The sequence below is a fragment of the Leucopleurus acutus genome, assembly GCF_964270905.1.
Source record: "Leucopleurus acutus genome assembly, chromosome: 2".
Lineage (NCBI taxonomy): Eukaryota > Metazoa > Chordata > Mammalia > Artiodactyla > Delphinidae > Leucopleurus > Leucopleurus acutus.
The window spans coordinates 39,871,071-39,896,279 of NC_139143.1; the positions used below are offsets into that span (position 1 = coordinate 39,871,071).

General features: G+C 38.6%; 1 pseudogene across 1 annotated transcript in view; it reads right to left on the bottom strand.

Annotated features, from left to right (window-relative positions):
• Positions 1–24,629, bottom strand: part of LOC309973783 (ferritin light chain-like) — a 33,901-nt pseudogene extending 9,272 nt beyond the window's left edge. Inside the window, exon 1 of the transcript in view lies at positions 24,619–24,629. The product of the transcript in view is annotated as a ferritin light chain-like (transcript). The remainder of the gene's footprint in view (positions 1–24,618) is intronic.
• Positions 24,630–25,209: the final 580 nt, after the last annotated feature.

The following is a 25,209-nucleotide window of genomic DNA, read 5'->3' on the forward strand; positions in this document are numbered from 1 at the left end:
GTTATATCCTTGGGCAGTTTTTCATCCACCACCCTCTTTTGCTTCTAATCTTAGCAAGTAAAGTCTCCTTAATGAAACAGCATTTCATGAGACTTACTGGGAGCATAGATCTGTTCCAGACCTATCCTATGTTAGCTAAAGCAGATATAAGTGGTGTATTTTTGGCATTCATCCTTGTGGGTTGGAGAGAGAAGACAGAATTTTATCCTTTTAGGTGTCATCTGACTGGGCAAATGGGCTCTTTCCCTCTGCTGCCTACCATGTAAAAACCTGAGGGTGTTACCTCTAGAAGGTATCTTCTAGGTATCAAAATAGTTCAGATAAGTCAAATTTCTCAGTAAAAGATGACAAAACTATGGCTTAGGTGGTTAATTTTCCATGTCAATTTGTCTGGGCCACCATGCCCAGTTATTTGGTCAAATATTATTCTGGATATTTCTGTGATGGTGTTTTTGTATTTTTTTAAATTTTTATTTATTTATTTATATTTTTGGCTGCGTTGGGTCTTCGTTGCTACACGTGGGCTTTCTCTATTTGCAGCAAGAGAGGGCTACTCTTTGTTGTGGTGCGTGGGCTTCTCATAGCGGTGGCTTCTCGTTGCAGACCATGGGCTCTAGGTGCACGGGCTCAGCAGCTGTGGTGCACAGGCTTAGTTGCTCCACGGCATGTGGGATCTTCCCAGACCAGGGCTCAAACCCGTGTCCCCCTGCATTGGCAGGCAGATTCTTAACCACTGTGCCACTAGGGTAGTCCCTGTGATGGTGTTTCTGGATGAAATTCATATTTAGATTGGTGGTGGACTTTGAGTAAAGCAGATTATCCTCCATAATATGGGTGGGCCTCATCCAATCAGTTGAAGCTCTTAATAAAACAAAGATCTCCCTGTTGCAAAAAGGAATTCTGCCAGAAGACTTACAGAAATTGAGCTGCAACTCTTTCTAGAGTCTCTAGACAGCCTAACCTGCAGATTTTGAATTTACCAAGCCTCTATTATTGTGTGAACCAATTGTTTAAAATCTCACTCTCTCTTTTTCTATCTTTATATAGATATAGATATAGGTATCAATATCAATATCTAGATCTATATCTATCAATATATATGGGCACATTGTATACACATGCTGTTGGTTCTGTTTTTCTGGAGAACCTTGACTAATACAGTGGCCCATATAAATAAAAGGATGAACCCTAGTTCACCCAGGTAGAATGTAGTACAATGAGAACTGGAACTTAAGGCCTCATGACTCATTCAGCTATGAACATTGACCCAGAACTGGGGTCCGCAAACTCTGGCCCACTGATCAGATCTCGCTTGACTCCTGGTTTTGTACATAACATTTTGCTTGAACACAGCTGCACCCATTCATTAGCGTATTGTGTGTGGCTGTTTCCGTGCTACAGCAGCAGATGGGCAGTTGCAACGGAGACGTATGGTACACAAAATCCAAAATATTTACTATCTGACCCTTTACAGAAAAGATCTGCTGACCCTTGCTCTAGGATGCCATCTGACTTCTGATAGCACTGAGGAGAATAATTCATGCACATTGGGTTAGATTGTTAATCTCATGTCCTCCTTAGGTCAAAGATCTCTTAAATGCTCACCCTTGCAATAGCCAGCTTGGGGAGCATTGTCTGAGGATGCAGAAATATTTCTTGCCTGGTCTTTCCAATCCACACTGCTCCCTGACTATGGTTCTCCTATTTTGTTAAAAATTTTTATTGGAGTATAGTTGATTTACAGTGTTGTGTTAGTTTCAGGTGTACAGCAAAGTGAATCAGTTATACATATACATATATCCACTTTTATTATTTTTTAGAGTCTTTTCCTAATAGCCCATTACATAGTATTGAGTGGAGTTCCCTGTGCTAATAAGAAGAGCAGGTTCTTATTAGTTATCTATTTTATGTATAGTAGTGTGTATATTTCAGTCCCAATCTCCCAAGTTAGCCTCCCCGCCACAATCCCCTGGTAACCCTAAGTTTGTTTTCTACATCCGTGCCTCTACTTCTAAAACCTGTCTATTTTAACCAACTACCACTCATTGCTTACTGTCTCTGGCTTCATGTACTTGATAATAAATCTACTTCTTTTTCTATCCTGGATGACATGTTCCAAGGACTGAGATAATATCTTATTCTACATAATCTGTCCTTGATATTGTCTATCTTGGGGTCTTCATCTATGTCCCAAAGAAGACAGTCACACTCTGTCTTCTAGTACTACTAATAATACCACATTTTATGGCATGAATCTGGCCCAATGCACTGAACTATCCCTTTAGAAGCTGTAGGCAACCTGTCACTGGGTTTTAGCACAGGGGTAGAACTCAGATTAGTGTTCATATTTAAACAAATCTACTTGACCATAACTTTTTGTCTCACCATTTATTTTATTACACAAGTAATTTCTGTCTTTGCATCTGTGATGTAAATATTTTTAATTTCCTAAATTATCTGAAAAATTATTTAGAGCTTCCATTTCAGTAGGCATTGGAATTGCTGTGTTATGACTATTTCATTATTTTATTTCCAAATGTTAAATTAGGCTTCAAGCTTTGGCCAAGAGTAGACAGGAAAGGGTTTAAAAAGAAATGAAGAGTGGGAAAGACTTCTGATGCAATGGAGACTTAATAAAGATTTGATTTTGAATCAATAATTTATAATAAAGGTTTGATTTTGAATCAATAATTTATGTCATTGCAAAATAGCTCCCTGGTAAAATTCCATTCTTTGGTAATCATTAATTACAGAAATTAACAATCAAAATATGCAGTACTCTTCTTCATTTTCTAAAAACAAACCTATATCTAGATGAGAGGAGAATTCATTTCATAACTCAGGCTCTGGACTTACAACTCCTAGTCCTATCTTCTTTCAACCATACCTGCTAAGCTTCTGTCTAACATTTTGAGCATGAGGTAAGGGCTTCAGCTTTCATCCCCTTCCTCAGTATATAGCTTGGTGACTAATAGTAAGGGATATAAAACTTGAGAACTTGGGTTCGAATCTTGACTCTAAAATTTACTTGTTGAGTACTCTTGAGCATGTTATCTGTTTTTGCCTCAGTTTTCTCATCTATAAAATAGAGATAACATTACTTCTCTCAGGGAGTTGCTATGAGGGTTAAAAGAAAATTCATACAATGCAAGAATTTATCAGTTCTTGGAACACAATAAATACTGAAAAAAAATGTTAGCCATTATCAAGGGCCCCTCATTTTATGGATAACATAGATTAGTTTATATAGGTCTAATATTTACATATACAAAAACATTTTGTACCTATATGTGTGTATACGTTTTTCTTAGAAATTGAGCAGTCAACATTCACATCTAAAAGTGTGTGCTCTGTGAAATGTAGATCTGTGTACAGACACAGTGCTATAGTTATCTATTGCTACATAATAATGAAGTCCAAACTTAGGGGTGAAGTAAACAAAATTTTTAATATGTGCCCAGGTTCTGTGGGTCAGCAATTCAAACAGTACACAGAGGAGATGGCTTGTCTCTACTCCATGACTGATGTCTGAAACCTCAGCTCATGAGGATTCAAATGGCTGGGTCTGGAATCATCTAGATAATTTTAATTCACATGTCTGGCCCTTGAAGACTGGGCCCAACAAGGACTGTTGACTGGAGTGCCTATAGATGGCTGCCCATGTGGCTTGGACTTCTCATAACGTGGTAGTTAGGATTCAAGATAGAGTATCCCAAGAATGAGTGTCCAGGGTTCAAACATTCCACGAGAATCATGCAAAAGCTGCATGACCTTTTATGACCTAGTCTTAGATGTTACATAGCATCACTTTCATTATATACTGTTGCAGGCATTGGAGATCTTTTTCCATAAAGTGTCAGACAGTCAATATTTTAGGCTTTACAAGCCATACAGTCTCTTTTGCAACTACTTAGCTCTGCTGCTGGGATGTGAAAACAGAAACAAACAATACATATACTAAGGAACATGGCTGTGTTCCAATAAAGCTTCATTTATAAAAGCCGGTAGAGGCCTAGACTTGGCCCACCAGCCATAATTTACTGACCCCTGCTCTATTGTTTGAAGCCATGGAAAGCCTGCCCAAATTCAAGGGAAAATGCCCACAGCTGGATGCGAAGAATGGCAATGAATCTGAGACCCTGTATTAAAACCACTACATATGGGATATTTATAAGAGGATCTGTCCGCATACCTTGTTTCTCCCATGTATGGTGGATATGAGGTATTGGGACATCTTACATCTATGTAAGCCTGGGTCAGGGTCAAAGTTGGAATCTGAACTTAATGACCTTGATTTCTGGAATAATTGGTAACCCTAATTATGATTTCCTTACACTCCTTACCCCAATAAATATACCACAAAAGATAGATTTCAAGTAAACAATTGCTTTATGGCAGATTTTTATTGTCTCCATTGACTGAATTATTCCATTTTGGTTGGAAAGCATGAGTTTTGTTTCTTTCCTAAAGAGATCTGCAACTTTTCAGATGTTCATTGTTTTCAGATGTTCATTGTTCAGATGTTCATGTTCAGATTTTCATTCTACTGAGAGGATGATGTAGGTTTTTTTTTTTTTTAACATCTTTATTGGAGTATAATTGCTTCACAATGGTGTGTTAGTTTCTGCTTTATAACAAAGTGAATCAGTTATACATATACATATGTTCCCATATCTCTTCCCTCTTGCGTCTCCCTCCCTCCCAACCTCCCTATCCCACCCCTCCAGGCGGTCACAAAGCACCGAGCTGATCTCCCTGTGCTATGCGGCTGCTTCCCACTAGCTATCTGTTTTACATTTGGTAGTGTATATATGTCCATGCCTCTCTCTCGCTTTGTCACAGCTTACCCTTCCACCTCCCCATATCCTCAAGTACTAGTCCCCTCCACCAGGAAGCCTACACAACCCACTGAACCAACCTTAGCCACTGGGGACAGACACCAAGAACAGTGGGAACTACAAACCTGCAGCCTGCAAAGAGGAGACCCCAAACACAGTAAGATAAGCAAAATGAGAAGACAGAAAAACACACAGCAGATGAAGGAACAAGACGTAGGTTTTTATAAACGGAAAAAGCAGGGCAGGCTGAGTTCACTCAGATCGTACTAATGCTTACAGGAATAACCGAAACTGGAACACAGGCTTCCAGGTTTTCCTGTCCTGTGCTCTTTCCGGTAGGTGCCATTGTCTGCTGGGTCTGGCAGTAATAATTTCTGACCTTTACCTCTCTACGCTATTGTGAAGTGGTTTGGGGCTTTGTTAGCTTTCTTATGAGTTTGTACTAAATTGTGTCCATAAAGTAGGCTGAATTCCTCAGGGAAGGATAATAGCTGTTACTGTGTTATTACTGCAAATGTTGTGTTGGTTACCTTTTTTTCTTTTCTTTTGTCCAGCTGTATCCTGAACTTAAAAGTTATATTATCCGAAATGAAAGATATGCATCTGGTGGAAAGCACTAATTTAAGGGATGAAAATTCCTGATGATTGCTTCAGTCAACCCTTAATACACACAGAGCTTCATTAGTAAATAGACAACTCTCAGACCTTTCCCTTGGAAGAGGCCGCATAATCAGGCTTTGTGTTGATTTCGCATTCTGTTGGTTAGAGACAGAACAAATGAGAATAATCGCCTGGTACAGGGAAAGCACAAAGAACTTTCTTCTATTTTTGTGATGCATCCCGTAATAAGGGTTGAAAATGAGACTGGAGGTAAGAACGTGAAGCTCAGAAGAGCAAAGGAGAGAAGATATTGTTTCTTTGAAAATATTCTTTCAGTGTTGGCCCAGAAGAAATATGAAGCTGAGGAAATTTTTTTTTAAATGATGATTTTTGTGTTAAGGATGTGAGTGTGGAATTAGTAAGAATCAGGAAGCAAGTATCCTTTTCCACAAAGGACTTGGGAGCAAATGAAACCGTAAAACTCCCTGCTCTTGGAAACCCTTTTGGAGCAGTAATCAGAGAAGGGTAAAGGTAAAGCCTCAGGGCAGAGGTGTTCAGAGCAAAGGGATGGGAGGAGAACAAAAGGAGAGTGGATGTGTTTAGAACTGTCATTTTGAAATTTACCTGCTTCTGATTCAGTGCTGCTTTGCTGCTGTGTTGGTCCAGTGGAAATCCTCAAAGCAGGAGCAGCCCTATTATATATTATTATTATTATTATTATATTATATTATATTATATTATATTATATTATATTATATTATATTATTATTATTATTATTATTATTATTATTATTATTATTATATAATAAGGTTAGAGCAAGTGACTTTAATCCAGGTCTCTTTAGCTCAAGAGCACAGAGGAGAGTGTGAGGAAAGAGTGAGGCTACAAGGAATTGTTCACTGGGTAAATTTTCCCCAAACCTCACTAACCGGGAGAAATTGACCACTGGATTATATGCCTTGAAGGAAAGCAAAAATGTTGAAAGCAGAGTGTGGAGCTTGTGGAGCAAGCTCTATCATTTGGTCACCTGCTGATGATAATAGCATTGGCTGAGACCTGACCATTTACAATGAAGGCACTTCTGTAGGTAATAAGTTCCAGGAGGGCCAGAAATGAGTATGTCTGTTTCAGCATTTAGCATGGTTTAGCATCTGAGAGGCCGGTACATTATTGGCATATAGTAGACTTAAAAATGAATATTTGTGGATTGTCTGAATGAGTGGATGGATGTGTGTGATTCATATCCTATTTGCAGGTCCTATGCCCTACAGTGGATTTTCAATGTCAGATTGTGAAAGTACTTATGATGGGGATTGGCATTGTTCCCTATCTAATGGATAAAGATTACACATGAAAGGACTTTACACTGACATCCCAAAAGCCTCATAGGAATTACATAACAAAAAAATAAAATTGGATTCTGTATAATTTCTAATTTGTTAGCTGGCCAGAACACTGGTATTTCAGCCAGTCCTCTGGTAGTTCCCATGATCACCCAGGCACAATCAGAATGGCTTTAGGATTTGGGAGCCAAAATGTTCCTCAGTATTTGCTGCTTTGCTAGTCCATTTAAGAAAATGGACTATTGAAAAAATAGCTTCAGACACAATATGACATTTTATGATTTAGCATGAAATCTGAGAAATATAGAGGTTATCTGAAGGCTGCAATGGTAAAGTTCCCTCTGCTATTGAAGTTATTGTCTTTAAACAAAGATTCTACATCACTAATGCTATATATATATATATATATATATATATTATATATATATATATATATAATATATATATATAATGCTATTCAGGTTAATTTCCTATTCTCTCTAAGGAAGTAATTGGTTGGTTGGTATGAGAGATGGTGTGGCTTCCAAAGATGAAAAGTATTATTTTGTTGTGATTTTTGGCTACCTAAGGATGGGAGAGGCCCAGGACACTGCAGTCAGTATATTATGTGGAGCAGGTTATATTGTGGTTTATTTATGAACTTTTACATGTTTATTTTCTATGCAAGTTTTTATGCTCCGTTTTGAGTTTTGGTAGATAAGCGGTAACTTTGGAATACTTGGAGTTTTATATATATATATATATATATATATATATATATATATATTTAACTTAGTAGTTAAAGCCGTGGAGAGTGTACTAGTCTACTTAGGTTCAAATTCTGGCTTTACCCTATGACTTCCCTGTGGCTTCCTCTGCTCACCTATTAAAAAGGAGGATAATAAGACTGCTGTGGTGAGTTATATACTAAGTGCTATTTAAACATTTGCTATAATGATTATGTATACTCGAAGGCAAGGAACTTGCCCCTTGATCGTCTCTGTATTCCTAGTGCTTAAGAATTCCTAGTGCTTTCCTAGTGCATTGTCTTAGGATAGAGATAGCTCAGTATAGTTCTTCTCACTATAAAGTACTGTTACATTGAAAGTCTTTGCTTGTGTACTAATAATCTATGACATATCTGCTGACGACAAGGAAAGGAATAGTTTTAAAACTGCAATGGATAACAGAAGATTGTATGATGTAATGCCTTTATTATGTAATTATAAAACTAACAAATGATCATGGTAGGAAATTTGAAAAACTCCTAGACAAAATAGAGATCAACAAAATTTGGAGTAACTTTCAGAGTGTAGAGTTAGTGCTTTCATATTTTCCAGGACTTTAAGTAGACTCTGCTTCTTAAGAGTCTATTCATGATATTTTACTTTAATGATGTTTTCATCATGGGGACACACACACACAGAAATCTGTTAAAAAAAAAAAGAAAGGCATGTAAATCACTGATGTTTCAGATAGCCACATGAAATAAAATGAGGAAGATCAACAAGCTGAAAGAATGTGGAGTAGCATCTCCTTAACTGCTTACATAATTCTGATAATTACCTATTTGTGGATAAAGTAATTAATGGGGAATCTAATTCAAGAAAAATGTATGAACTTCAAGCCTTCTCAAAGCCAAGTATTTCTTGCCAGAAAAGGTTACTTTCCACGGCCATGCTTCCTTATTACCTGACAGGGAAAGAGTATTGTATGGCAAAGGATCTTCCCGAAGGATGGTGCTTCCCACACTGATTGTCATAAATGACTTCGGAATTACTGTTGCTGTATTACCAAAATCTTAAACTAGGATATTTTTGACAAATGCGGTCCTTAGTTAATTTTTAGAGCTACAAACTGTCAGATGGCTCTGAAATAATAATTGTCTGGCTATTCTTCAGGGTGATCACAATATGGTAATGACCTTGAGGCATCACTAAAAAGGAGGAAGGTGTGAGTCTTCCTTTGGTTCCAGAGTGAAATGCAAGTTGGAGTTGGAGTTGGAAAAGAGGCCCACAACCAAGTGATAGAGAAGGAAATGTGAGGTCATTGGTGAAAAACCAGGTTTAAGTTAAGGTGAAGAGGCATGAGGAAATGGTCAACTGTTACAGTATTACAAAGATCATCAAGAAGCATATCCATGAATGTGGTTCGTATTGCAGTCTGCTGAAAAAGAGACAAATATCCTGGCCTGGCCTTCATGGAGATTATATTTTATTGATTCTGATAATAGATTATTGTTGAAAAGGGCCTCCTATAAATTATAACCAAGCAAAGGCAGCAAGATAATTTGTTTTTTCTTTATGTATGTGTTTCTCATTCCTACTCACTTCTCTCTTAGGGGAAGAGAAAATCACAAGAAACAAAAATGTCAAATCTCAGCTATTCATTTTCAAAATAATTTTTTCCCCAAATTCCAGTGGAGGCAATAGGTTAACTGTTAAGATTTGTAAGTCTCAAAAAGCTAGATTTTTACAAAGTGTAGCCAAATTTTATTCCATAAATAATAGCTTTGGAAAGAATATGTGATGGTGCAAAGTTGGAAAAGCTGGTTTTTCTTCCGTAAATGACTTCACTGTGTTGGGAGAAGAGGCAGAGAAGAAATCAAAGTAATTAAACATGAGGTGAGTTTTCCTGATAGGGGACTCTAGTGCTTTAAAATAGCCTAGATAATCCTAGGGATAATCTGAGGGTAGAACAGACTAATGCCTCATTTCCAATCTGGTACCCTGGAAGAAAACAGTGTATTTCCTTTGAGGTTTTTCTTCTGCTTTGTTTTGTTTTTGGTTCATTTTGTAATCAACCTTATTAAGGTATAATTTACATACAATAAAATGCAGACATTTTTAGTCAACGGTTCAGTGACTTTTAATTAATGTATACATTTGTTTAACTACCACCCCCATAAAGATAGATAACAATTCTCAAACCCTAGAAAGTTTCCTCCTAGGCTTTTGCAAAAGTATCCCCATCTCCCACCCCAAGGCAACCACGGATCTGTTTTTTATCTTTAGAGATGACTTTTGCCCAGTTTAGAATTTCATGTAAGTTGAATAATACAGTAGGTGCCCTTTTGATCTGGCTTCACTTGCTCAGCACGTGGCTTTTGAGATTCATTCATGTTGGGATGTTTTAAACCAGAACTTTAGCCTGGGTGGCTGATGTTGTCTGAAGGCACCTATAGGTACATCTGAGTCTCTGGCATTGTCACAGTCTGTTCTTGGCTCAATATTTTCAACTTTACTAAGACGCACAAGGCTGAAGTAAGGAAGATCATTGTCAGTATAATGGAGATGAAGTGGGTTCTGTTATGTAATATTCTCAGCATAAATTGACCTGCTTGGAATCATTGTGTTGATAATCGACAAGGATACTCTTCCTCCAAAAACCTTGATACTATAAAACTAAAGGACACTGTCCTAGGACTCTTTTAGTTTTCATTTTTTGGGAAACATTTCTGGAAAATTCAAATGCTCACAACCTGAAAGAAGCAATTATTCACCTGAAGGCTGACTCTGCTAAAGTTGAGTTGTCCGACCTTTACATGCTGATAGGACCCAAATAGCCTTGTGAAACAATGCTCTCTTATTGGATATAAGCACATAGATTGTTTAAGATGGACGTGTATATGCAGTAAAGTGAAAAAACAGAACCTTTGAGTTTCCCTTGCTGGGTTTTTTTTATTTTTTCATTTAAGTTTCTATAGCATATGCTAATAGTTTAGGGTAACCTCAGGTTAGTTTTAGGTCCACTCTTTACATTAATGTTGAAGTATTCCATACCCACCTTTTTTCTACCTTCCTTCTTTTCTTCCATCTTTCCTTTCTAACTTCTTATAATCCATTATACTTAATCCTGCATTTGTTGAGGTGGGAATTAGTGTAGGAAAATTGAAAGCAGTGTGAAATTTTGCTGTTCAGAATGCATGTTGACTAAATTCTATATTGAGAAAAGGTCTGAATTTACCCACAGTAACCCTTTCTCAGAGTCTTTGAATAAAGGCCATAGAAACTGGTCTATATATAATATCCTGACAGGTATGTAGAATTCATTGCCCTCAAAGAGCTTACCTGGCGTAGATGCATCTGAATGCATTTAATGATTGTTTTATTGGCAGCATTGCCAACATACACAGTTTGTTTTGTTTTATATCATTCTCATTACCTGCTGTTTACCACTGTATACATTGCTAATTGTGTGTTTCTATGGCTTGTGAATTTCACGACCAAATAATATGTAATTTATTGCACACTTTAGTGTAGAAGATGGAGACTCCATAACTTTTCGTGTGCTCTTTGCCACTTTGGAATGTATTACACTGAGATCAGGCAAAGTAACAAATTTATTTCAAATATGCGTGATAGCTAAACATCAATTAGGACTGATGGGCAATATTTCTTCTTCCAGCAACATAACAGTTTTTAAAGACTAAGCCATTGAACGTGGAGTTACTGAACATGGGACTCAGTTCACTGGGATCCTTCTTAGAAAAAGAAAGGACAACTTGAATTGGATTTGTGTGGCTTATTCAGGTAGTAACTAATCAGCTACATCTTGGTGAACTTAATTTGTCACGATCGTTCGGTATTTTATTAACTCTCTTCCCCTTCTTCCCCCGACTCTCACGAGAATGGATCATGAGTATCTTAAAACATACTAAGTCGTCTTCCACCCCTGTTAATCTAACTACAAAAGCACACTTTCCTTATCCAATGTAACTGTCTTTTAGAGTAGCTGGGGTTTTAATTCTCTACAAAATTAAAACCAGCAAAGAGAAACATTTTCAAGGAACCATCACATTGTAGAGCTTTAGAAAGAAGACTTTAGAATTAAGGGCAACTATATCATTTTATAGCTAAAGCACCTGAGGCCTAAAGTAGGAAGGTAACCATCGAGGTCAGGGAAAGGTGTGGAAGATCAGGTTTCAAGCTAAGGAAGAGTCTACAGGGACTCAATCTGAGCAGGTCAAAAACTGAAAGGAGACCACGAATGTTCTGGGAAGGCTGGCATCTGGCCTCAAGTGTGAGATTCAGACAGGGAGTGGGCCCGGGGGGAACTGCGCTTCTGCAGTAGGCAGAGAAGTCCACCTCATCTCCGGAAAGTGCCACTGACATCAGGGAGTTGAGGGGAAAGAGCAATGAATTCCAGTCCACCTGAGAAAGCAGGCCAGTCTGATTAACTCTGAATTTAGGCTTATTTCAGATACTTCTTGAGAAAGAACTTGGACAAGAGCAAGTCCCACGCAGCCTCTTTTAAATCCATGCCCAGTATTTTCTGGTGGAGCTGCTTAAACCCTCCAAGTGACTCCAGTATTTTAATTTCACTCTATATTTAATTCCGACAGTTCTATGATTGATTATTTAATGGGCAAATAAGTAGGGTCACAAAAGAATGCGAATGTGTTTTACAGGATGAGGATGGGTGGAGTGGAGCAGTCTGGAATAGGACACCAATAAAAAGGGATCTTGGTAAAGAAGAACGTCTACTAGAAATGGAGAGGAATTCGCAAAGAAATTTGTGCCTGACACCATGCCCTTCTCTCTGCATGTTTAGAAGCTAGTTTCTAATTTTATTTTCATAGGAGATGTACCTGTGATGAATTGTCTTTTATCTCCACACTATTTATCACATGGACATATTGTGTAGTTTGTGTGAGAGAAAGTAAGTGTTAGAATTTGTCTTGGCAAGCAGCTATAAACATTTCCTGGAACAATCTAGGGTAGAAGGAAAAGGAAAGGAAGGTGGAAACAAAGGGGAAAGACAGCTAATGATGCTGGAGTCTCTCGCTGGGATTTGTGGTATCTCTTTTTGAAACTAAGTACAGAAAGTCAGAACTTGACTGATTGTTTCTTGATCACAGTTTGTTTTCATTTTTGTTTTTTTCTTGCTCTCTCATCAGTTATTCCAGCCAGTGCTATGTCATTTTCAGTTTCAGTAAGCATGCCTGTCTTGTTTCCATTCGCATTATTCATGCAAACGTTGATTGATGACCCCGAGTTATCACGGAAACATTAGATACACCAGTGGATACATTTCTTAATTTTAGAAAAAAATTACCGAGTGAAGGTTAAAATAACTCCTCTTAAATTTGTCATTAAAAAAAAAACTTCTCCTAACATACAATACCTCATTGCCTAATAATGCCAGATAAATGAAGAATTCCTATGTATTCATGAATGCAGCCTAGTCTGTGTATTTCTTGGCAGGTATGACCGTTACCGAGGGTAACGGCCTGGTTTGCTGGCCATGTCCTGTCTCCTAGAAAGTTGTAGTTTCTCTTGTCTTTCAGTTGGTCCATTGGATATCAGAGGTGAATTTATAAAACTATACTTCCCTTTACACTTTGTTTTGTTTTGTTTTTTTTACTTGAAGTATAGTTGATCGACAATGTTGTGTTTCAGGTGTACAGCCAAGTGATTCAGATACATATATTTCTTTTTCAGATCCTTTTCCATTATAGGTTATTACAAGGTATTGAATATAGTTGCCTGTGCTATACAGTAGGACCTCGTACTTTATCTATTTTGTATATAGCATACACTTACTTTGTGTGATTCAGGCTGGTCAGACCACATGATTATTTTCGCTTCTGATGTAATTTTTTCAGGTCCAACCTCAAATCTTTGATAAGAAGATATTTTAAAATAAGTTTAGCATGTGTGTGCTCTAAATCCAACAGTAGATATTAGAGATGTGATTTTGCACTAGGAATTCCTCTCTTTTTTTGTTCTTGGCCAACCAATTGAAAATTAGCTTTTACTTTCTGGTTGGTTTGCTAGATGTTTATGACTATAATAAAAATCTTAAATTTTGTCTCATATCTTAAAACACAATCTGAATTAGCAATGGATATTGTGCTATACATAGGGGCTGTGATATAAATATAGTTTCTAACTTCAAAAACATATAGCCTAGAAGGGAACACAGACACATATGCAGCAATTATGGCAACTGCATTTGTTTACTAAGTGAAATAGTACTGAGATGGATAAAGTGCTAGCAAGCCTTGAACAGCCAAATCAGCTTCAAAAATAGATGTGCAGTTCTTTAAAAATCTTTTTAACATTTTTCCAGCTACATGTAGAATGTAACTTAGCATAAAAACGGTATGGGTTTTATTTTAAGTAATTTAGCATTTTGACATCCTCATAATGAATTTAAATCCAGAAGGAGGTTTCTCTCCATGATCTCTTAAAATGGTCCTTGATCATCCACAATATTTCCCATCATCACAAAGGTGGTAGCAAGGGCAGGGAACTCCAACATTATTAAAGTTTCATAAAGCAAAGTCAATTTTAAGAATATAATGTCCCCAAACTGATAAAGGTCTTGACAGATAATTTCAAGGGAAGCATAAATTATTTTCTGTTTGTCAGAGGGCAAAAATATTTAGGTTGAGTTAATGAATGGTAGAGTTTTTGAGTGGAGAGTGTACTTAAAATATTACGTAGATCTGTACTGTCAACAGATGCTAGCCACGTGGCATTATTTATATTTAAACAAATTTAAAAATAAGATTAAAAATTCAGTTCCTCAGTTGCATTTGCCATATTTCAAAGATGTTTATTTGCTCCATGTAGCTATTGAATACTGCTTTGCATAGTACAGCTATAGAATATTTTCATTATCACCAAAACTTCTATTGAGCAATACTAAAATTATACCCAGATGTTCACAGAGAAGGCAACCAAGTCTCAAGGAAATAATATAACTTCCGCAAGGTCACACAGCTATGTGTTTAAAGAAAAACAAAATGACACAAAGGAAATAGTAACAGAGGCATTAAAGAAACCCAGTAAGTTTCTGGAACAGTCAAAGTAGGGTTTAAAAGTGCATACTTAGCTGTTAGCAGAGTTGAAGCTCTTGATGGTTGGTAAGATCTATCTGCCTGAATTTGGACATTAGCATTTTATGCAATGAATTAAAAGCAAAAAATCATTTCAACGAATGGCTCCCAGCTCCATATTTTTAGCCACTGCCGTGCTTCCAGATTATGTTTATCACTTTCATATACAGGGCACCACTGTGAAATGTGATGGTTTATCTGACCCCAGAGAAATCAAGAAATCTCGTGGGGGTTATGGCTATATTTGAAAAGGTTGATTTTTAAATGCATCATGCAGACTGGCCCTGTTTTAAAAGGGATTCCTGCCATCAAATAATCAAAATGTAAAAACTCTTCTCACCTTGCAAAAGTCAAAGATAGTCCCTGCATCTTTATTATTTCGTTGAAATCCAAATATTATTTTTCCATTCTCTAACTTGTTTTCCTCACAGTGTGATCAACTATTGCCAAGGAAGGAAAGGTTAGATTTATCAATCAAAGTTTGCTAAAGACCCCCTAGGTAACTGAACCCTCAGGAGAAACAGTCGTCATGTATTCTTTTTCTGTTGTTTCAGTATCTTCGTAAAGAGTCATTTCAATATGTTTGGTTCTGTAGCAGAGGTTCTGTGTAGTGCTTATCCTCCTCAGAGGTCCAGAGAGCCTGCGAGTCTGTGAGTAAAGATGGGTAAGGAGAGAGAGGGAAGGAGGCTAGAGAGAGGCTCAGGGCTGAGATAAGGACAGTGTTCTAAAGCCTCCTGGGGGTGAGGCTGGGGTGCACAAACACCCACAACTAATCTAGACAGAAACTGAATAATCAACGGGACGACCACTATGAAGTCATGTGGTCACCTCTCCCTCTAGAAATAAACATTGCCCTCAGTAAGTCTCCTCCCGCCCCAGAAGAGCATTAGGAAGGTCTGGAGAGGGGGATTACTGGCAGAATGGAAAAAGCAGGTTGAAGGGATTAGCCTGGAGCAGAGAGACCAAGAAACCCAAGCCAGTAGATGGAAGGCAGACTTTTCATGGAAGTCTCCAAGCCCACGTCAAGTTCTGGGACCACCAAGTACAAGTCAAAGAGTGCTCATTTAACCCCTTTGGGCCCCCACGGGAGTGGAGGAAGGCTGGACAGAGAGGGAGAAGGGGCCATTGAAGGTACAGTATTTACTATGGGATTTAACTCCTCAAAGGCCTCCCAGTAGCTTCAGATCTGCGCAAGAATCCTTCATGTCCTGCTGGTTTGCAGTGAGTGGCTCACAGCTTTAAGGCCTCTTCTGCCAGATGGAGAACTATTTCAAACATCCTGCCTCTATTTTGTACTGTAGCAATACAGACAGGAAAGCTGACCCCATTTTCAGGTTCTAAAGAGAAATTCTAAGTACCTGAAAGACTGAGGAACATGGTGGCTTTTATTTAAGATGTGGAGATAGAGAGCACATACCTGGACTTGGGCCTGCAGCAGCACCAAGAGTTCCATTTATTTTCTCTCGCATCTCTGTTTCTCCTTTTCTCTCTGCTGGATTAGCCACGGGGACTCCAAGTTCTTCATTGTGTGGTTCTGGTACGAAGATTCTCCTGGGAATTATAAAGCTATTCACCTTCTACATCGAGCACTTCTTATATTTTCCCCAGCAACGTAAGTCATCCTTAAGAGGAGTCAGGGTGCTAGCTTTTAAATATATTTTAGTCATCCCTTTGTACATTAAATGCTCTTTCTTGGAGACTGCTCCTGACAAGGTGTTCACCGTGCTCTCAGCTGGCCTCCTGAAGTTCTGCCCTGCCTTCCCCACCAGGTACAGTTCAGAAGCTGCCCACCTCAGGGTGATGGGTTATCTTCTAGTTGCTTTATTCCTCTCCCTTTTACATTTAGAGAATATAATTTGAATACATAAACTTCTTTGTGACCACAGCTTTGTTTGCAACCCCCAGGTTTTGTTATGGCATATTTTCATTATCATTCAATTAATAAAATTCTAATTCCCATTGCGACTTTATCTTTGACCTACATAATGATCAGAAGTATGTTTTTAATATCCAACTCTTTGGTAAAATATTGGTTATATATTTTTAAATTTCTTGCTTATTCAGAGTCTTGTTTTATAACCAGAATATAATCAATTTTATAAATGTGCCATGTGCCTAAAAATTTCTGCATAATATATATATTCCATCATTGTTGGTGCAGTGTTTTATGTAAATTTAGGCCAAAGTTTTTAATGATGGTATTCAGATCTTCTCTAATCTGCTGATTTCTTGTTGTGATTCTATGTTACTGATCTAGGTAATTTAGATTTTTCTATTTCTACTTAGTTTTTTGGAATTTCCCTTCATATATTGCATTGAAGTTTAGATTTATAATGTATTCCTTGTAAAGTAACAGTGGGTTTTATTATCCTGCCTTATCGCCAGTGATACTTTTTGCTTTCAAATCTACGTTAACATTAAAAAATCTTCCATTTTACTTATTGTTGTTATGACATAATTTTTGAATCCTTTCGTTTTCAATCTGACTCGTCTCTTGTAGGTGGCATAGAATTAGGTTTTTTGTTTGTTTCAATAATCCTTGTCCTTTAATTTGAGTATTTACAGTTAATGTATTTTCTTATAGACCGGTTACTCCTTGTTTACTATTTGTCCCACCTTGTTATGTTCCTTTTGCTCTTCTTTCTTCCTTTGAGATTTCTTCAAATTCCATTTTCCCTTGTATTAGCTTGTTGTTTTTACATAAGTAGCTGTTACACATGTACCATGACTTATTAGGTCTTTTACTGCTTCTCAAGCAATGCTGAGATCTTAAATTTCTTTTACTACTTTTTCCTCTTCCATTTGTTTTAATGCATTCTAATTTTTGATATATTTTATTATTACTTTTCTGTGCAGTTAGATTTTATTTAGGTTTATCCACTTATTTATCCTTTCTGTTATACATAATTCTTTATAAAGTCCGTATTTTCATCTGTGATAATCTTCCTTCTGCCTGCGTGTCTCCCTTTATAATTTAATTCATTCAGTTCTGATGAGAACATATTTTCTAAATTTTGCTTGTCTGCAAATTTCCTTATTTCATCTTTCCTTCCAAACAACATTTTCTCTGCCTCTAGAATTCCCAATGGGCAGTTCTTTTCTTTAGCACTTAAAAAATGTTATTCCATTATTTTCTAGTATCCAGTCAGTTTCGCTGAGAAGTAGGCTGTAATCTTAATCCTATTGTTCCTTTGAAAGTAATCTATCTCTTTTTCCTCGGGCTGCTTTTAAGATGTCATGTTTTCTTTGCTATTCATGAATTGTACTGTGGTGATCTTAGGTGTGGTTTTCTTTGTATTTGTTCTTGTTGCATGTTTTTAGTGCTTATTGAATTTATGGATCCATATATTCTTTTTAGTTTTAGAGCACTCTCAGCTGTTAATATTTCTGAAATATTATTTTCATCCCAATCTCTCTCTCCTTTTTTCTTTGGATTCCAGTTTACACATATGATAAAAATGTTTACTGTGGCCCATATGTCTCAAATGCGCTTTTGTGTACTTTTTATTCTCTTCGTTTCCCATGCTTTAGTTTTAATATTGTTACTACTCTATCTTCCAGTCCACTTACCTCTCTTTACCTGTGTCCAATCCACTACTGACTTTTAAATTTCATATAATTTTTAATTCTATCAGTTCAACTTCAATCAGTTTATGTTTTCTAGTTGTCAAGTTAAATTCTCCACCTTGTCATCTATTTTCTTGAACTTGATAATATTTACCAAAATATGTATGAACTTTAATGTTTAGGTCATCTATGATTCTGATTCTGTTTTGTTTTTTATTCTAATTCTCCTTTTCTTGGTAGTCTTGGTGGTTCTTCAGTGAATACCAGACTTGGGATATGACAAGTTGTAGAGAATCTGAATGACATTACAGTTGCCCTTTGAACAACCTGGGTTTGAACTGCACAGATCCACTTATACATGGATTTTTTTTTCAATAAGTAATACAGTACTACATGATCTGTGGTTGGTTGAATCCTCAGATTCAGAACCACAGATAAGAAGGGCCGACCATAAAGTTATATGTGGATTTTTGACTGCACAGGGAGTCAGCGTCTCTAAACCCTACATTGTTCAAGGGTCAACTGTATTTTCTTGAGAGAATTTCCTATTCTTAGGTAGGGAGCAGAGGGGAAGATCACCTCAGTCACTGGACCAACTTCATACTCATTTTCCTTCTTTATAAGGTTCAATGTAGATGTTGCATCAACCTTCCTAACACACAGACACACAGACACACACACACATACACACATATGTAGAGACTTCCAATGTCCTAATTCATATCATTATTTTTCCATTGGGCCACAAATCTTTCATAGGTTCTGAACCCCAATTTTGTCTCTTCAGCATTATGAGCCAACTAAGTCTTTGCTTTGACTTCAGTTAGCTTTTGTTTGACTTCTTAGCATCTTGTCTTGTCTACCTTTTATACATGGAAAATACTGCAAGGGAACACTGTTGCTGAATCCAGCTCCGTTCTCTGAATCTTTACTCTCTCTGTGATTTTGGTCCTTAAAATTCTAGCTGCCTTGTTATTTCTCAATTCGAACTCTGGTTTCCTTAGTCCTATGACATTGTCCTAAGATCTACTGGCTTTTCTACCTCTTAGGAGTCACATTTGCTTTCTCAGACTTTTGCTCTTCATCAGTAGTTTCTAAGTGACTGGGCTAGAAAAGCATGTGCAGAATATTGTTCTCACTTCAGTGAGTCTCTTTCTCTATTTTACTTTCCTAGGTCATGGCTATCTCAGTAGCTTTCTAATGCTCACAGTCAAATGTTGCTTATGATTTATCTGGCCTTTCTAGTATGTTTTCCTAAGGTAAACTGATATAGTTGGAAACAGAACTTTGTACTCACTGTTTTAAAAATTCTGTTTTGTCTTTCTATGAATTCTCTTTTTGTCCCATCTTCTGTCACTTTTTCCTACCAAAAATTCCCATTCTCACAGATAGATTATTTTAAGATTAAAAATTATTATTAAGCTAATATGTTAATTTTGAAAGGAATTAATTTTGCTTTGAACAAGAACACAGATTGGTGAATAGAATACGGAAGATTCCTTAAAACCTTTTTCATCTCTAAGAGTAGTATCCAACCATCGGTACCATCATAAGTTTGTCAACTATGGAAGAAAGCAGTCTTTATAAAATCAGCATTATTCAGTAATCTCAAAAACTGCTTCACTTTCCTGCTCATGCCACCAATTTCCAAATGTTCAGTAGGAGCAGAGAATCATGGGATGGGACATGGAGAAATGGCCTGTCGTAGTAACTATAAATATTGGAAGAATGGAATTGTAAATCAAGAGGGTTTTCTATGAATATATTTGAAGTGTTTGTTCCTAAAGAACTTCTAGAAAAAGACTCAAAAGTTTAACATAGAAACACCTCTTGATAAGTATGAAACTCAGTAAAATTTATCTCATAATAGTTTTTTCTTTTGTGTTATGTGATTGTCAGATCACACAAAACTATTTTTATCTGTACTTCACAGATCTTATTTTTACTATGGGATCAGTGACCCTACATTTTTGAAATGTGGCAAAATAGTTAAAATTGGAACATTTCCCCAAAATCCAGGACATATGACTTACATTTCTGTAGAAGGCAATATTATATTTCTGTCTAGTTCTGGGGTAAACATTTTCATACCTGCCAATCCAATTTGACTAATGTATTGTTTTTACAGTGCATTAGTGGAAATTAAATGGTAAATTCAGTCAAACAGTCATTTCATACATCAAAAAGGAAAATCAGTCAACACAACTGTGTGACTGAAATGAATGAAGAAAACAATTCAAGGCAAACAACTGTCCCAGTAGACTTGTATAAATACAGTAGTGGTGTCATGTGCAGAATTAATCTTTCCTCACCCTTAACTGGAGAACACTCTGCCAGCCAATTCAGTCACTCAAATGATACTGAATTATAATATTCCAGTTTCATTTGCTCTCTGTTACTGGTGACTGCCCTTCCTTCTCCTTCATCTGTCCATCAGTGGAGAATGTCAGAGCAGGAGAATAGTAATATTGGCATATTGTAATGTACTGTGTTGAATTCTACAGCTTCAAAATTCTTAGGCTAACTCAATGATCTTAAAGAGTCTGGTGCAGAAAGGATATGTGAATTAAATCACAGACCACTGGCTGACCCTTCCAGCACTAACATCCCTTATTCCTGGTTCTAATATATCACAGAATACTCAAGAGGAAGGTTTTGAGTGGTCAGCAGAAATATGGCTCCAAAGCAGGCACATGGAAAAGAAATGTTGTCATCTGTGATCCACTTTAAACTTGACTTTTCTTTTACTCATAAACCAGATTCAGTGTGAATTCTGTTCTGCTAAATGTTAGAATCTGTTGGAGGAGTGTGGCCAATTCTTTTGAATTTTTTTACTCTCTAAATTTTTTTTAACATCTTTATTGGAGTATAATTGCTTTACAATGGTGTGTTAGTTTCTGCTTTATAACAAAGTGAATCAGCTATACATATACATATATCCCCATATCTCCTCCCTCTTGTATCTCCCGCCCACCCTCCCTACCCCACCCCTCTAGGTGGTCACTAAGCACTGAGCTGATCTCCCTGTGCTATGTGGCTGCTTCCCACTAGTATCTATTTTACATTTGGTACTGTATATATGTCCAAGCCACTCTGTCACTTCATCCCAGCTTAACCTTCCACGTCCCCGTGTCCTCAAGTCCATTCTCTACGTCTTCGTCTTTATTCCTGTCCTGCCCCTAGGTTCTTCAAAACAATTTTTTTTTTTAGATTATTCCATATATCTGTGTTAGCATACGGTATTTGTTTTTCTCTTTCTGACTTACTTCACTCTGTATGACAGTCTCTAGGTCCATCCACCTCACTGCAAATAACTCAATTTCATTTCTTTTTATGGCTGAGTAATATTCCATTGTATATATGTGCCACATTTTCTTTATCATTAATCTGTCGATGGACACTTAGGTTGCTTCCATGTCCTGGCGATTGTAAATAGTGCTGCAATGAACATGGTGGTACATGTCTCTTTTCGAATTATGTTTTTTTTAGGGTATATGCCCAGTAGTGGGATTGCTGGGTCATACGGTAGTTTTATTTTTAGTTTTTTAGGGAACCTCCATACTGTACTCCATAGTGGCTGTATCAGTGTACATTCCCACCAACAGTGCAAGAGGGTTCCCTTTTCTCCACACCCTCTCCAGCATTTATTGTTTGTAGATTTTTTTAAATGATGGCCATTCTGACTGGTCACACAAAGAGCTTTGGCATGGTGTTCATCATCTAGCTAATCCTAACATGCAGACATTTATGAGAGTAAAGTCAGGTCTTTGCCAGAGTGGGTTGCTTATTTGGGCAACTGGGTTAAATCAAGAAGGGCAAATGTAGGCTGCCAGAGTAAATAAGGAGAGGAAAAACAAAAAGAACAAGGCATATCATTCATCAGTGATTTTCCCCCCAATATTCTTAGCCTCCACCTATCTCCATCTTACTGGTAACACAGGAACTAGACTGAAGAATCAGGTAAAAGGTCTCTACAGAAACTGAGGTAATATAGAAAATAAAATAATAAAACATAAAATTGTAAATTTTCTTCCTAGGGATAATTGAGATGATACTTCAATAATAACATAAGATCAGGTGAAGTCTAAAGAAATTTTAGAAAACCTGGATAAAGTAAGAAAACATCTCTTCGCCAGCATCCGAATGTTAGAGAGACACCGAGACATGTGGGCCAAGTTCTGGAGAGAAGGGAAACACAGACGCAAGCTTGACATTTGGTGCAGCTTTTCTCCTTGGGGCATTTGCTGATTCAACTCATACAGCCTAGGAGCTGAAAAGCCAAGGAGTTCAGAAGACTCTAACCACAGAAGCCAAAGGGCAAGAGCTCAAGCTGAAGGCAACAACTAATGGAATGACAAGCTACACGTATCCTTAGTCTCACAGGGCTGCGGGAACCATTACATTTAAAGCCTAACAAATACAAGGGTAGTTGGGAATAGGGAGAATCCAAACGTTCACATGGTAATCCCAAAGGGCAACACCCGTAGAGGAAGGACAAGACAGAAATAGAGCAACCGTCACACAGACTGAAAAACGACTTTGAATGAGCTCAAACTGAGAATGGACTAAGGTTTCCAGTCCCTATAGTAACTGTCTGCCATGGGCAAAAGGAAATCTTTTCAAGAGAACGATAACAACATACGGAATGTGGAGGCATTTTTATAGTTTCCTAAAATAAGTTAAGCCCCATTTTAATATAAAAAATAATTGGACATACCAGGAAAAGACTAAATGATCAAAAGCTCAAAAAAAAAAAAAAAAGAAAAAAGACAGTATAAGTAGACACAGGAGGACAACAGTTAGTAGGCATTGGTTAAAAAACAAAACAAAACGCACGGCGCGCCTCAGGCTGGTGATTAAACAAAGAAAATAGACACACGGCAAATAAGTGTATGAAAAGATGCTACACATTCCATGTCATCAGTGAATTTTAAATTAGAACAATAATGAGATACCACTACACACCTATTCAAATGTCTAAAATCCAAATACTGAAATACCAAAGTTGTTGACGATGCAGAACAACTGGAATTCTCATTTGTTGCTAGGAGGATACTTGGCAGTTTCTTACAAAACTAAACATACTTTTACCATACAGTGATCTAGTAATCATGCTCTTTGGTATTTACCCAAGGAACTGAAAAGTTATGTCCTCATAAAAACCTGCACATGCACATACACACTCACAAAAAGAGGAAAAGGGGAAAAAATCATAAATCTTGCTCTCGAAGTCCACCTCCTCAATTTAGGATGTTTCGTTGTCTATTCATGTATTCCACAGATGCAGGTACATCAAGTTGATTGTGGAGATTTAATCCGCGGCTCCTGAGGCTGCTGGGAGAGATTTCCCTTTCTCTGTTCTCACAGCTCACAGGGGCTCAGCTTTGGATTTGGCCCCGCCTCTGCGTGTAGGTCGCTGGAGGGCGTCTGTTTTTTGCTCAGGCAGGACGGGGTTAAAGGAGCCGCTGATTCGGGGGCTCTGGCTCACTCAGGCCGGGGGGAGGGAGGGGCGCGGAGTGCGGGGCGAGCCTGCGGCGGCAGAGGCCGCCGTGACGTTGCACCAGCCTGAGGCGCGCCGTGCGTTCTCCCGGGGAAGTTGTCCCTGGATCCCGGGAACCTGGCAGTGGCGGGCTGCACAGGCTCCCCGGAAGAGCGGTGTGGATAGTGACCTGTGCTCGCACACAGGCCCCTTGGTGGCGGCAGCAGCAGCCTTAGCGTCTCCCGCCCGTCTCTGGGGTCTGTGCTTTTAGCCACGGCTCGCGCCCGTCTCTGGGGTCCGCGTTTTTAGCCGCGGCTCGCGCCCGTCTCTGGAGTTCCTTTAAGCAGCGCTTTTAAACCCCTCTCCTCGCGCACCAGGAAACAAAGAGGGAAGAAAAAGTCTCTAGCTTCTTCGGCAGGTGCAGACTTTTCCCCGGACTCCCTCCCGGCTAGCCGTGGTGCACTAACACCTTCAGGCTGTGTACACGCCGCCAACCCCAGTCCTCTCCCTGCGCTCCGACCGAAACCCGAGCCTCAGCTCGCAGCCCCGCCCGCCCCAGCGTGTGAGCAGACAAGCCTCTCGGGCTGGTGAGTGCCGGTCGGCACTGATCCTCTGTGCAGGAATCTCCCCGCCTTGCCCTCCGCACCCCTGTTGCTGTGCTCTCCTCCGCGGCTCCGAAGCTCCCCCCTCCGCCTCCCGCAGTCTCCGCCCGCGAAGGGGCTTCCTAGTGTGTGGAAACCTTTCCTCCTTCACAGCTCCCTCCCACTGGTGCAGGTCCCGTCCCTATTCTTTTGTCTGTTTTTTCTTTTTTTCTTTTGCCCTACCCAGGTACATGGGGAGTTTCTTGACTTTTGGGAGGTCTGAGGTCTTCTGCCAGCATTCAGTAGGTGTTCTGTAGGAGTTGCTCCACGTGTAGATGTATTTCTGGTGTATCTGTGGGGAGGAAGTTGATCTCCGCGTCTTACTCTTCCGCCATCTTCCCCCCATATATATCTGATTTCCAGCAGGTCTTTACCCTGCCAGTTAGTAATTCAGGACTAATTAGGTGATTGCTTTCATTTATGGCAGCAGTTGGGGGGGAGATGAAATGGCTTTGCCCCTATTCTTGTTGGAAAAATAAATTACACCCACTGTCACTTGAGATCTTATTTTTGCCCCCAATCAAACAAATTAGCGTGGTTCATTTTCCCAGCATTCACTCCTGAACAGACGGCAGTGCCCGGGAACGTGGCTTAGGGCTGTGTGGTCAGTGCAATTGTTTGCGGCTGTTTGTGCCGACAATGACAGGAGACGCCTGTCTCCCAAAAGAAGAGAGGCCCTTGTCTTACTTAGGCCAACGAGCTGCCCAGAGCGCTGCCCGCCTGGCTTCTGAGGAAGATGTACACCGCCATCTAGTGGATATGGGGGCTCACTGCAGTGTGCTCGTTCTCCCGCTTTTCCTTCTGGCCGGTAAGGACAAGCAATAATGTTTCTTGTAAGTTCCTAAAAATAGGGAGGTCTCTTTATATCACCAGGAGTGAAATGTTTGCCTCAATGTCTGTAATGAAAGTGCAACC